This window comes from Dipodomys ordii, unplaced genomic scaffold, assembly GCF_000151885.1.
Source record: "Dipodomys ordii isolate 6190 unplaced genomic scaffold, Dord_2.0 Scaffold142, whole genome shotgun sequence".
Classification (NCBI taxonomy): domain Eukaryota; kingdom Metazoa; phylum Chordata; class Mammalia; order Rodentia; family Heteromyidae; genus Dipodomys; species Dipodomys ordii.
Genome location: NW_012267358.1, coordinates 383,123 through 397,843, shown reverse-complemented (window position 1 = coordinate 397,843; position 14,721 = coordinate 383,123). Strand labels below are relative to the sequence as shown.

Genomic DNA, 14,721 nt, shown 5'->3' with positions numbered 1-14,721 from the left:
TTTTGTTATTTTTTATTTATTTTTATTTTTAATACTTTTAAAATTTCACACTGATTTGTAAGAAAACTTACATAGTGGTTTTGTTATTTTTTATTGTAATTGTATCTGTGTGTTTTAAAAAAACACTATTGTAAGGCTTTGGTTTGGTTTGGTTTGTTAATGTTAATCTACAGATGCTTGCCTCATTAAAACATTTTTATTTGTTGCAAGTTAAAGATAATCTTTTCATTTATTTAGAAGTAATACTATTATAAAGACCTTTTATTGGGGGTATGAGTTTCCGCATTACACTATGCTAAACATGTGCAAAATATCCTTCATTCCTCTTACACATTAGAAATTATTCTTTTCCAAATTTTGACAGAACTCTGAAATAAACAAATCACCCTTCAGTGCTCTCTGATTGAAAGACCTGAGGTTAAATGAATAGACAGAAATACTAACTTTTCTGAAAAATTAATCTGAAAAAATTAAGTAGCCATTGTTTTAAATTTATAATGTACCCTTTTAACAATGAAAATTATACCTAACAGCTGCAAAGACATATTTGTTACAAAGGTCATTGGTCTCCTGTTTTGAAAAAAAATTTCTATCTAAGAAAAAATCCTTATAATTGATATGATTTTATAAAATTGCATAATGTTCTTCTGCCCATCTGAAAAATAAACAGTATGGATAAAAAAAAGGAAAGGTGGTAAAGGGGAAGAATGGGTGAGAATATTGAATGGGGTGACATTGACTACCATACATCATATTCATTAACTGCTTTGTTAAATGGCAACTCCTTTGTATAACTACTTAAAAATAATAATAAAAAGAAAAAAGTGATTAAGGCATTACTTAAAAAAATTTTACTACTGGCACCAATTATGGAAGATACAAAGCAATCTATTTAGGATAGGTCCAAAACTCCAGTGTGACAAGAATACCACAGAAACTTTATATGTAATTGATATTGGCATAAATTCAATTGTTTAATCTTCAGTCTTACCTATAATATCTAATAGACTTAAGGTCCCAGGAATGTGGCTTATTGGTAGAGAGCTTGCCTAGCATGAATGAAGCCCTGGGTTTGACTCCTCAATACCACATAAGCCGAAAAAGCCAGAAGTGGCACTGTGGCTCAAGTGGTAGAGTGCTAGCCTTGAGCAAAAGCTCACGGACAGTGCCTAGACCCTGAATGCAAGCCCCAGAACTTGCAAAAAATATCTAAAGACTTAAAATATTTTCCCTAGGAATATTGTTAAAAGTACAGAGTGGGTACATTATGGGTTACACCTGTAATCCTAACTATTCAAGAGGATGAAATTGGAGGATCACTGTTTGAAGCCATCCTGAGCAGCAAAGTCCCTGAGACTCTTGTTTTCAATTAACTACCAAAAAGCCATAAGTGAAGATGTGGCTCAAGTAATAGAGCATCAGCCTTGAGCAAAAAAAGCTAAGAGATAGTGCCCAGACACTAAGTTCAAGCCCCAGTACAAGAAAAAAGAAAAGGAAAAAAAAGTCAACAGAGAATATTATATGAAATGTAGTAAATTCATTTTTCAATCTCTCAAGTCACAAATGTAAGAAATGCTCATTCTCTGTTTCTAAAAGTTGCAGAATTATATATTTTTATCCACTGGAGATACATCTAGAAAGGCAAGAGTACATAAAAAATTTAAATCCAAATATGTTTAACAAGCATTCAAGGTGTTTCTTCCTAGTTAGAAGGGACCAAATTCAAAGATTTTCCAGGTTGTATTAGCCTTAGATGGCTGATTTCAGGGAATAGTTCTTTATTATTATTATTATTAAGTTTTTTATTGTGAAAATACCATACAGAGGGGTTACAATTACATGAGCAAGGTAATGAGTACATTTCTTTATTAAAGAAGAGTAAGTAATCTAGTGGACTGCATATCAACACAGTATTGCACTTGAACATATTAGTTTCATATTTGGATATAATAATGCCTGTTATTTTTGTGCTGGAAGCATGACTTTAGCTCAGGGCCTTTTAAGTTTTGCTAGTTTTTTTTCATTTACATCTGTCATTATATCACTTGAGCCATACATCCATGTCCAGCTTTTTTGCTGATTAAACAATTTCATAGACTTTTCTGCTTTGGCTGACTCTGAACTGAGTCCTCAGGTCTCAGACTCTCAGAGAGTTAGGATTACAGGTGTGAGCCAGCTATGCCTGGTCTGGATATATCTTTCAAATCTTGCATCACTCTCCTTGTTTGATTGTTTAAGTCTCTGCATGAACCACATCTCCCACTGAGGCCTCATTTATAGAATTCCTCTTGGGTCATGTACAGAACTGTACATCTTGCTTAATGAAGGGAAGAAATTAGTTTACAAGTGGTGTCAGTCAACACTGAAAACAAAGAAGGAAGCAATCATAACTCAGAGGGAAAATGAGGAATGGTAATGCTACAATATATTCTTTCCTGCCTAGGGTTTTCACCTCACAGATCCACCACTGGAATCCTTTTACCAAGTCTCTTGGAGGACTTTATGTTTGGACAATCAATCCTGAAATATATTTTTTCTTGCTTGCTTTCTTTAATAGAAATGTATCCTCAGGTGTTTGCCTCTCTTTTATTGCTTTGTTTTATTTTATTTTGCTTTGTTTTATTGGGATAGAGACTGAACCCCGGTTTCATGCAAACAAGGCAAGTGCTCTACCACTGAGGACATTGCTTGCTTCTTTGGAGAGCCTTATTGAACCTTACTGGGGAAAGTTTACTGGGAGCACACAGTACTTACAAGGGGCACAATATAACTAGGGAAGATCATCTTCTTTTTTTAAAATTTTTATTGTGAAAATACTGTACAGAGGGTCTCATATCTAAAATATACCTGGAACTCAAAAAATTAAATCCCCCAACAACAAATCCTCAAAGAAACAACTGCCTAATAAATAAGTGGGCTAAAGACTTGAGAAACTTCTCTGAAGAGGAAAGAAGGATGGCCAATAGATAATCTTCTTTTTTATTCTTTGGTTTCCCAAAGGTTTCTTTTTAAAATTTTAATTTTATTGTCAAGGTGATGTACAGAGGGGTTACAGTTACATACATAAGGCAGTGAGTACATTTCTTGTTGAACTTGTTACCCCTTCCCTCATTTCCTCCCTCTTTCCCCTCCCAATCTCCCACCCAAGTTGTACAGATCATTTCCACATATTGTGTTATGAGGATCACTGTTGCATTGGTTTGCCCCTTGTCCTTTGTCTCACCTTTTTGTTGTTCCCCTTCCCATCCCTAATTCAGATAAATGTATATATAATACTCTGGGTACTAAATCAAATACAGTGACAACAGGGGTTAAAACATAGGGAAAAAAAGAAAAAGACAAATAACATAGTACATTAACAACAACAACAACAAAGAAAAAAACCTATTGTTTCCATGCCTTGGATTACATTTCGCTTAGCATCATCTTATATGGTCATAGCTATTGACCTATTCTGCTCATTTGCTACAACTATCCTAGACATCTCATAGGTTCAGTATTCATTTGCTTTGGGAGTGGGATAAGAAAATCAAGCTGATTGCATTTGGGAAAAAAAGAGTACTACATTAAACCTGTACTCAGGAATCAAAATCTACAGTTTATTTCTCACACCCTAAATTGTGATATCCTGTTAACTCCAAGAGCTTATATTTTCCCCCTCCATGTGCTTTCTTTTCTTCTCAGCATCATATAAACTTTTGTTTTGACCTGATTCTATTTTATATAGTCAATCATTGAAATATTTCAACAATCCATGCTACTACTCTTTTCCAGTCCCACCTTCTGTCTTTGGTATTTAGTATCATGCATGTTTCTTTCCTACAAACTTGATCACTTCTTTTGGGTCACACCTAATGCACATATCCATGAATGATTTAAAATTTAATCAGATACCTGGAGAAACTCTGACAAAAAATATAAAAGCAGAAGAAAAATCCCAAGATACGTGTGAAACTGCAGAAATAGAAAAATCAAAGGTCACAGTGACCATTACAGTCTTATTGTTACCCCCAAGTAAAAATAGGATTCAAAACTGAGCCAATTTCCTGTCATTTGCATTTAATCTTTACTTGAACAATGGTCAGACACCAACATTTAAGGGAGGGACACTATCTCCAATTACATTTGAAGACACATAATCAAAACTGAGGAGTTCTAGTTTTCTACTCTGATTTACAAAACTATTCTTTTACTCAGAATGGTCTGGTAGATGGAATGTGCAGTTTACAAAGTCTTAAAACTAGAAGAGACCTTAAGAGTTTACCCTGTCCATCTTGGAGTCACATTTAAATTATCCATACTGCACAAAAGGCAACTATCTCTATTGAGATAGCTATTCTCATCAACTTTTGTGAAGTAGTAATTAGTCATCATTTTTTTTTACAGATTAAAGAAACTAAACTAGGAGCAGGTGGCTCATGCCTGTAATCCTAGCTGCTCAGGAGGCTAAGATCTGAGATCAAGGTTCAAAGCCAGCCTGGGCAGGGAAATGAGACTGTTAACTCCAATTAACTAGCTATAAGCTAGAAGTAGAGCTATAGCTCAAGTGGTAGAGTGAAAAGCTAAAGGACAACACCCAGCCCTGAGTTCAATCTCCAGTACTGGCACTAACAAAAAACAAGTATAAAGAGGTTATATTGTATGCCTTGAGATCATTAAATGACATAACCAGACTTTGCCCTCTAATATTCATATGAGAGAGTCTGAGCAATTGCTATCACAGCAAATAACTAGTAATATATGTGACAAGTCAAGGCTTTCACCCTGAGATCTAAGTTCTTTCTGCTTAATCCTAAAGGGGAAAAGATCTCCCCTCTCGTGTCTGATCTTAGTCCTTGAGTTTTTATAATTTTTATAGTTATATAGTGTTTATAGTTTTTATAATTTTTGTAGCCTAAAGCAAACTCTGCCAGCAATGATGGTCATCAATGCTGATCATCAAATACCTAGGAATATTAAGAAAAGAAAACAAAAAGTAAAGTTGAAGGAATAAATAATTTGTGTTCAGTAGTGAACTCGACACTTTTTTATTTTTTATTTTATTTTATTTATTTTTGTCGGTCGTGGAGGCTGAACTCTGGGCCTGGGCACTGTCCCTCAACTCTTCAGCTCAAGGCTAGAGCCCTACCACTTGAGCCACAGCGCCACTTCTGGCTTTTTTCTGCTTATGTGGTGCTGAGGAATTGAACCCAGGACCTCATGCATGTGAGGCAAGCACTTTAACACTGAGCTACCTTCCCAGCCCCAACTCTTGACACTTTCATGAAAGCTCAAAAATCAACTTCAGGTTAAAGAAAAAAATTCTTCAATCTCCAAGATTCTCTTTTAGAAATATCAAACTTCAAATGAGCATGGTAAACCAGAAGCTTTATAAGCATTCGGCAAGGGCCAATCACCATTAGAGAGGCTTGAGGATCTAGCTCCTCCTCCAGAGGTTCAACTCTATCCCTCCACTATGTAAGCAAATGAGGAGAGAGGAGAAACTGACTGCTTGTATCCCACCTGCATACCAGAAATACAGCTGCCATGTCTAATTTTAGGCCTCTCTGCCTTGAGAGTGTGTCTCTAATGGGCTTTTTAGCAGAGTGCAGGCAAAGATCTCTGGGAGTCAGATGGGGAAGGCTCAATCTATTCAAATCTACTTTGAGTCTGCTCTCAAATGTGTATCAAAGACACACTTGCTCTGAGGGACAAAGCAGTAAATTCAACAGGAATAAAAGAGAGTTCTGTTGACAGGCAAGACAAAGGCCAATGCAAATATAGGCTCAAATCCACACCAGTTAGAAGGCCTGGAGAAGGGAAATTCAATTTTTTTGTTTTGCTTTTTTTTTGGGGGGGGTCGGTCATGGGGCTTGAACTCTGGGCCTGGGCGCTGTCCCTCAGCTCTTCAGCTCAAGGCTAGCGCTCTACCACTTGAGCCACAGTGCCACTTCCGGCTTTTTTCCTTTTGCTTATGTGGTGCTAAGGAATCGAACCCAGGACCTCATGCATGCAAGGCAAGCGCTCTACCACTGAGCCACGTTCCCAGCCCCTTGTTTTGCTTTTATATTAGCATAAATTAATTTTACAAAATAATGGGCTTCATTATGACATTTTCATAGGTTAAGCATATATTCTTTTTTAATATAATTTGGTTGTTATTAATAAGTCAGGTACTGAGTACATTTCTTTTTTTGGACAATGTCACTCCTTCCCTAGCTTTCCTCCATTTTTCCCCTCTAATAGTTTCCCCCTTCTCCAGTTTCTCCCTCTTGCCCACCAGTTACATAGTCCATTTTTCCACAGTTATATACTGAATAGTATGATTTCATTTTTTAAATCTACCATAAGTCCCTTGTAAGAAATCATTCTCAAATGATTTTTAACTCAATCCATTTCTGTATATCAACAGCAGTCACAATCTGAAAAATCTTCTGTCTCCCAAACTAGTCTCTCCATATTGTTTAATCCTATCATCACCACAGAAAATAAGGTGGGAAATTTATCTTCTGGCAGGATAATTTCTGCTTGGATTTATCTGAAGACAGAATGTGGATTGGAACACACACACAGACATACACAGATACTAAAAGCATATATTCTTTATAAGGCCATTAGTTAAAGTTTGCTCTGGGGTATATGGAAATGAAAGCAAGGCAGACTATAAGTAGAATGTGTCAGTCTGGTTACAAGCAAGGCAAGCCAATAAGGTACTAGCTAGGGAGTTCTTAAATATGTGTTAATTTATAGTTAACAGACATTTTTGAGGACTTGGTTATATGCGCCTGACAAGAGAGAGTTAGCAAGACAGACATGGCCTTGATTTTATAAATATTAGTGGAATCAGAAAGACAAGTTTGCACTTGTTACAAGTATGTTAAGTGCTACTAGTAGGAATGAAGCCCAAAGTGCGATTGCAGTTTTATTGCCAAATTTCATCTTGATAAGAAAAAAGAATGTCACTGTATGCTTGTGACCAATGAGAAAAGGAGAAAGAATAAGGAACATCTTAAAATGACACACTGTCTACTCCTTGGCTGACCTCTACCTGAGAATACACCTCAGATAGGAAAGGGGGAAAAAAGAAACCAAAGAAGCTGCAAAAAATACAGAAGATTTAAAGGGAAGTAAAGAAAAAAAAAACAATCACAAGGTTTAGCCTATGTAGACACTGTCCATTCTACTTTGGGATAATGAAAATTTTGTTTGAGCTGTTTTTTCAGGTGACATTTGAAGAGCTAAGGGCACTTTCATAAGGGATATGTGGGGAAAAGGCAACTGGCATTCCCTCCCTCTGTTGCTCTTCCAGTAAAAACAGGCTTGATGAACCCAGGCTTGGCATGACTAATTGTGATGTATTGGGTGGTGGCTGTGGTACTAGCCTATATGGCCTCAGTTCTTGTCACATGGCCTTGCAAAGGAAATGCCTTGGGATTCCTCAAGGACAAAATGTTACAGCAAGCAGTTGGATTCTAGTCTATATAGTCTGATAAATTTCAAGCATTTCTCTTCTATCAAATAGTGTGTGAGGACAACCACAGTTTGGGAAATCTTCCTGGACAAGTCTGAGCCTGGTCTTTTCACCCTTAAGGTGGCTTTGGATGCAAAAAGCAATGGCACCTATGTGAGCTCCAAGACCTGGAGTGTGCCTTCACATGGAGTATGTGCAAAGAGCAATTGGGACTGCTGGCCAGGAGATTGAGTAACAGCCTCTGATGTGTCACACTATATCCTGTACCTGCCCACTCTGAAGCCCCTAGCATTGGATGAAGTGAAGAACACAAGATGGAAGAAAGAAAAAGAGAACAAGAAAGAGAGAGAGAAAGAGAAAGAAAGAAAGAAAGAAGGAAAGAAGGAAAGAAAGAAAGAAAGAAAGAAAGAAAGAAAGAAAGAAAGAAAGAAAGAAAGAAAGAAAGAAAGAATCAGTCCTTATAGGAGCTGTGAATCCTGGTAAAGAGCATTAAGTATATGTCTACTACCAATAGTGGGAACACAACTGGGGTAGGGAAGAAAGAGAAAAGTAATATTTTTGGAGTAGCTTCTATGTGCTTGGTTCTGAATCTCATTTTCATTCTCCTAACAATAGAGCAATATGACATTGTAAAATTTCACTTCAAAAGATAAGAAAAGTGAAGTTCTAAGAAGTTAAATCATTTGCCCTGGATCACATTGTAAAGTCCATTTTAAAGTTCATCCCTCTCCCTATTAAAACAGGTAGTCTTCCTTATAGCCTTCTGTTAGAATTCCCTAATCATTCAAATGCAGTGATGATTTCAAGAAGTATATTCCAATCAGAAAATGTCCGAGAACCCGCAGATATTTTCAATGATTCTCTGGAAAATATCCATCCATGTAGGTGCAGTATTGGAGAAAAATTTTGAGCACTAAGAAGTGTATTTTTTTTCAAACAACACCAGCTCTGAAGGAAAACATCCAAACTTTACATCTATTTGTCTTTACTTGCCTTAGCTTGCCTTCCCCCTGGAAAGCATATAGGTAGCCAAATAAATGAAAGTAACATAACTGAATACTTACCCAGCATAAATTTGGCTGCTTTCTGGTAAGGATGCACTCATTTAAGCAAGCATCTCACTTGGCATCCCATCCTCCACTGATTTGACTGTCTACTTGCTGATTCAGTGTTCCAGGAAACAGAGCCACAGTTTGGGACTTGAGACCTGTGTTTGATTCCTGCCTCACTAATATTTCTAGCTATATTACTTACGATGAGCTATATATCTTCAATAAATAATGTTACCTAGGTGAGCCTCAATTCTCTCTTCAGAAAAATGAGAATGTCTATTTAACAGAGTTGTTTTGATAAGTGACAGGGTTATCAGAAAATGAAATTATTATAAAATCAAATTAATATTCTCACCAGGAAGCTTAGGAACTTAACAAGCATACTGAAATTGACAGTAGTAAGTCCCCACCTTTTTAACAAGGTAAAAAACAGGGAGTGTTGTTTGTTTTGCATGAGCCAGTATTGGATCTTGAGCTCAGGGCCTGGACACTGGCACTTAGCTTTTTTTTGCTCAAAGCTCATGCTCTACCACTTGAGCCACAGCTCCTCTTTGCTGGTAAATTGGAGATAAGATTCTACCAAAGTTTTCTACCTCTCATTCCCCTTGGCTTCAAACTATGACCCTGAGATCTCAGTATCTTGAGCAGCTGGGATTACAGGCATGAGCCACTCACTGGTGTCAAACCAAAGAGTGTCATTTTTAACCCTGTCTTTAAAGAGGAGTAATATAGCTGGACTCTACTCTATGACAACTATTTCTGTAGTAGATTTTAACTCTGTAGGAAACCATTCTACCCCAAATTTTTAATGGAATACATATATCCAAACTGCCTCAATAATAAATGGTCTCTGCACCTATCTATCAACTCTCATCCAAAATTAGGAGATTTTCCTGTATCTTTTTTTAACAGAGACAACTGGAAGCCTGGAAAGTTGAACATCATTCATCACATCATATACTCAACCTTCTAATACTGACAAATACCTACTAATACTAGGGTTGTGAAGGGTTGTGAGATCTTGAGAGACAGAAGACATTTCCTTCCCTCTTAGAAATACATCACCAAGACAGGTCCAAAATCATTACAGAGGAAAGGGTAGTAAAGGATTTATGGACAAAGTAAAGCTATGGTAGTTTTCGTCTGAATTATGACTTTTTCAGGGCAAACAGAAGAAAATCTCAGCAAAAAGAACAGAACATGCAAAGCCATGGAGACATGAAATACAACAATTTTAAGTGAGTAAAGTACAGTTTGTGTGCGCACACGTGTGTGTATGTGCACGTGTGTGTGTGTGTGTGTGTGTGTGTGTGTGTAATGAAGGAGGGGAAGTGACATACAATGTAATTCTATAAGGTTGGAAAAAGAGGTTATCATTTCCAACCATAGTTTCTGATGTACATGGGAGATTATCCTTCCTCAAAATATCTATTCTCACACATTTGCTAATTCTTTTAATTCCATCCTAAATAATTCATGCCTTTGGATTTTGAAGGTTTTCTATATCAGTCAGGAATCTTCTACAGTTATGCACAGAACTATGATATTTCAGGCAATCAGCAGCTGTATTTATGTGATGGTCTTACAAGATTGTAGTCATCTTAGTTTGCAAAATGCCCAAAGAACATAACAGTGTAACGCTAATAGCATATACTCGTCTTCAAGTGATGTGCGACTGCATTAAAATACAAATACCTTGGGACAACCACCTAGAATATAATATGAATCATAGTCAGGTGACAACAAGGAAAACTTTACAAGAATGGGACAAGAGAAATGGTATGAAGATATGGGAAGCAGTATGCTTAACAAGGATGCCTTTCACTAACTTTCTAGTTTTTGTCCTGTTTCTTATTTTTTACAGAAGACAAGTGACTACATGGAATTATAGAGCCAATATACTAATGGTGGTGATTCTGTGATGTGGTTGCAACAAAGCTCACTGGCTACAGCATGGGCTAGTTGCTACCATGAGTTACCTTGGCCCATTCACACACACTCTCCCATATATAAATACTTGTCCCCAATTCTAGCATGTTATTTCTAAAGCTGTTTACTGGTGCCAGGAATAGTCTACCATCACACAGAAAAGAGGGAACGAGAGGTCTCAGGCATGACTCAAAACCTTGACTTCCCTGGCTTCACTACTATACTGTAATCTCAGTACGCTAAGTATTTTAATCTCAGACTTCTTAGATAAAGATACACTTTACAAGGACAGTAAAAAGACCAGACCAATCATTTGAATCACAGTAATATTCCTCATGTATCTGCCAAGTGATGGATATAGTTCAGGTAATTGATAGTATTTTAGCCAGTTATATTACAATATGATCCATTTGACTTTTCCCACCCACAAAACTCAATCCTTATTACTTACTGTTATTGTTAATAAGGCTGATATTGAATAAGAAAAAATTCTGAGACCCATAATAAAGTTATTTTGTTATCAGTTCTTGTATTTTTAACACAAGAGTTAAGTTCTCACTAGGTGAATCCAATGAGACCCATGTCATAAAGTTGGCTAAGAACCAGAAAATAATGCCATTCACACTCTAACCTCCAGATGACTATTATAGTATAATATATAGTCTATTATAATATATATAAACATATATATATACTATAGTGTAGTATATATGGCCATATATACTATATATAATATATCATATATAGTGTATAGGATGTATACTACACTGTGTATAACATATACTATGGTTGACATACTATACATATATATATATATATATATATGATAATCAAAATGGTTATCAGATCAACCCAAGTCAAACAATATTCAAACCTAGTGTCTTAATGCATAGTAGACATTTACCTCCCAAATCATTCCAGTAACAAAAATAGATTCATCTATCAACAAGGAAAACATCAGGGACTCACACAGTCATGCAGATCCATGGTAATGTTAATAACAAATATCAAAGAATTCTTGAGCTAGTACCATTTTCTTTCTACATATACTTGACTTTTGCAACAAACCTGGATATCACTGACTTATTAAGGAGTACCACTTGAGAAGGTTGGAAATTTTTCTAAGTCAAAATGAAACAGGGCAGACTATGGTTCTTCTGGAGGCACCTAGTACCGAGAAAAAAATGAATGAAGAAATAACTAATTCACTTACTTTTCACAAACTGTCTCTTGGAATACAGATTTCACAGTGCCCTATGGTTCATAAATGAAACCACCCTTGTCATTAAGGAATTTCTTTGTAAGCAGAGAGTTATATCAAAAGTTTTATATAAAGGTATTCAAAGTTGATGAGTACCACTTTTTTACTTTCCTTGTGTATGTGTGGTACTCCTATTTACAATAACTGAAGGTAACGGTGTCATTTCTCTTATTAGAAAAAAAATTCAAATTCAACTTGCTGTCATGTTTATGAAAGTTTTCCTTACAGACATTTTTTTTCATGTGGAAAGTTTCAATTTATGCTCACATTTTTTGTTTGGTTTACTTTGTTTATTTTTTTCATTAGTGCTGGCAACTAAATCCATGGTCTTGTACATGTTGAGCTATACTCCCAGCTCTGTCTCCATCTTTTCTAATTTTTTTTCAAGATCAAGCTTAAATACCATCTTTGGGAATATTGTGTGGATGTGGGGTAGACACATTTGGTCATAGGTTTTCAACTTTAGCTGTATATTAAAATCACTTGAGTACATTTTGCTTCTTTCATGAGTTTTAGGATAATGCTTCATTATGGTCAATAAGAGCAGATGATGTGACTATAAGGTGCATATTATGGATCAAAGAAGATGTAGTAGATGTTTCAGATGAATTCTCACTGCTATCTTTTCAAAATATAAATGAGTTTACCTTTGCTTTTTTTCTAAATATCAGGATAATATATACTAACACAGCATTGAAGCAACATAGGATAGCATATTAAAGAAATCAATACTCTGCTCATCCTGAAAATATTTGAATTCTGAAGATGATTACTGTGAATATTTTTTGAAACAGCTTCTGATTATATAGTCCAGGCTAGTCTCAAATTTGTAATCTTGTGGCCTGGGAAGGTGGCTCAGTGGTAAGAGTGCTTGCCTTGCATGCCTGAGGCCCTGGGTTCAATTCCCAGCACCACATAAGCAAAAAGAAAAAAAAGCCGGAGGTGGCGCTGTGGCTCAAGTGGTAGAGAACTAGCCTTGAGCTGAAGAGCTGAGGGACAGCGCTCAGGCCCAGAGTTCAGGCCCCACGACCGGACCCAAAAACAAAAACAAAAACAAAAAATTTTGTAATCTTGTTACTTCAGCCTCCTTAATGCTGGGATTACTGACAGGTACCACCATGTCCCACTAGTTAAGTACAACTTTAAAATACAGATCCTTGGCCTTTATTCTTGATCAAATGAATTATAACTTCTTAGAATAAAAGCTAATATAAAACCAAGCCTTGTGATGTACATCTGCAATCCTAGTACTCAGGGCTGAGGCAAGAAGATTGCTATACATACAGCTGAGGTCAAAGGCAATTCTTCTTGTTGAGTCCAAAAGATTTACTTTGCCAAAACTGACACATATTAAACAGCATTTTCCTGTGGAGAAAATATCACCTGATCCTTGCTGATAATCAACAGCCAGAGTCCTTTCCTAGGGCTCTCTTGGGGATGCCAGGTCTCCCAATCAATGTGATGAAGAGATAACATTAGAACAAAAGAGTGCTATGTGGTGTTGCTGTGGCCATTGGCCAAAAAGAGCAATAACAAAGATGAGGAGACTTGATTCCTGAATTGGGAATATGTTGAACTTTTCCTTCAAAGAATCCGTCACATTTGCACAGCCAAAAACTTCATAGTTAAATTAGTTAAATTAATTTTACTAGAGCTCTCAAAACTGACTTGATCCTAAAATATTCTAAAGAAAGTAAAATGCTATAGGGAAAGTAAACTGTAACTGAACCTGACCTTACAAACATTTAAACAACAGCTCTGGAAATGTATTCCCATGTTTGAGAGATCTTTCAACAAATCACATGAAGATCTGAGGTAGCAAAGGGGTTAAGCCCAGTAGGACAGATACTGTCAACACTTGCTTCAGTAGCTGGGAAATCTATTTGCACTTCCTTCTTTTCTGGAGTCCTGTAAAATTACCTCTAACAAATCATCTCTATTACTTCTGTTGTAGGCTGCTTTGTTTTTCTTATCCCATCCCACCTCTAGCCCTATCTTGGCTTAGCTATCCATTGGATATGCAAACTGATCTCTTTAGATATTTTCTTGATTTGTAACTAAGTGAAGATTTATTATGAGGATTACTTCAAAATGTCTAGCACAATAGTTGGTACATATGTACTCAATAATCATAGCTAGGGCCATTAGTATGTGTTCTGGTACATGAATGAAAATAGCAACAATCCTTTTCCTACAAAGAGAGTACCAGGATTGAGTCACGTGGTGGAAACAAGAATTGAAAATGATATAACTATATAGGTGTTGCATAATGTTAAATTTTCTACTCACAATTTTATGAATATTCAGTCATGATTTTTTTCTACATTGAAATTGTGTGTGTGTGTGCGTGCGTGCGTGTGTGTGTGTGTGTGTGTGTGTGTGTGTGTGTGTTACTAGGGATTAAATTCAGGGCCTCAAGCTGGCTAGGCAAGTTTTCTACCTCTGGAGCCATATCACAAGACCTGAAACGTCTTTTTTAATTAGTATATACTAATTTTACCAAGGTGTTTCACTATATTTTTTTCCTTATATGTACTTTGATAAAAATCAACCTTTCTAGTCAGTGCCAGGGGCTCATGCCTATAATCCTAGCTACTCAGGAGCTTGAGATCTGAGGATCATGGTTCAAAGCCACCCTGGGCAGGAAAAATCTTAAGACTTTTATTTCCAATTATCCACCAAAAAAGGTGGAGCTGTGGCTCAAATGGTAGAGCATTAGCCTTGAGTAAAAAAGCCTTGAATTCAAACTCTAAGACTGGCACAAAAAGAAAATTACCTCTTCTATTAGTCCTTCTTGTCTCTTTCCCACTTTTCAAAACAATTTTTCTATTGAAATTCAGTATCATAGTTCATATATGTATATGTAGTACTTCAATAATATTAATCCCCCCTTCACCCTCTCCTTTCACCCTAATCTCTCCTGCTGAGTTTTACCCACAGTGTCCTTCTTTTACACTCCATTTGTTTATTTGCCTACAGGTTTGTTTGCCCTAGATGCCACATACACAAGAATCCTTCTCAGTCTATCC

General features: G+C 36.4%; 1 protein-coding gene across 1 annotated transcript in view; it reads right to left on the bottom strand.

Annotated features, from left to right (window-relative positions):
• Nucleotides 1-14,721, bottom strand: part of Ar (androgen receptor) — a 173,097-nt gene that overhangs the window by 116,561 nt on the left and 41,815 nt on the right. The window lies entirely within an intron of this gene.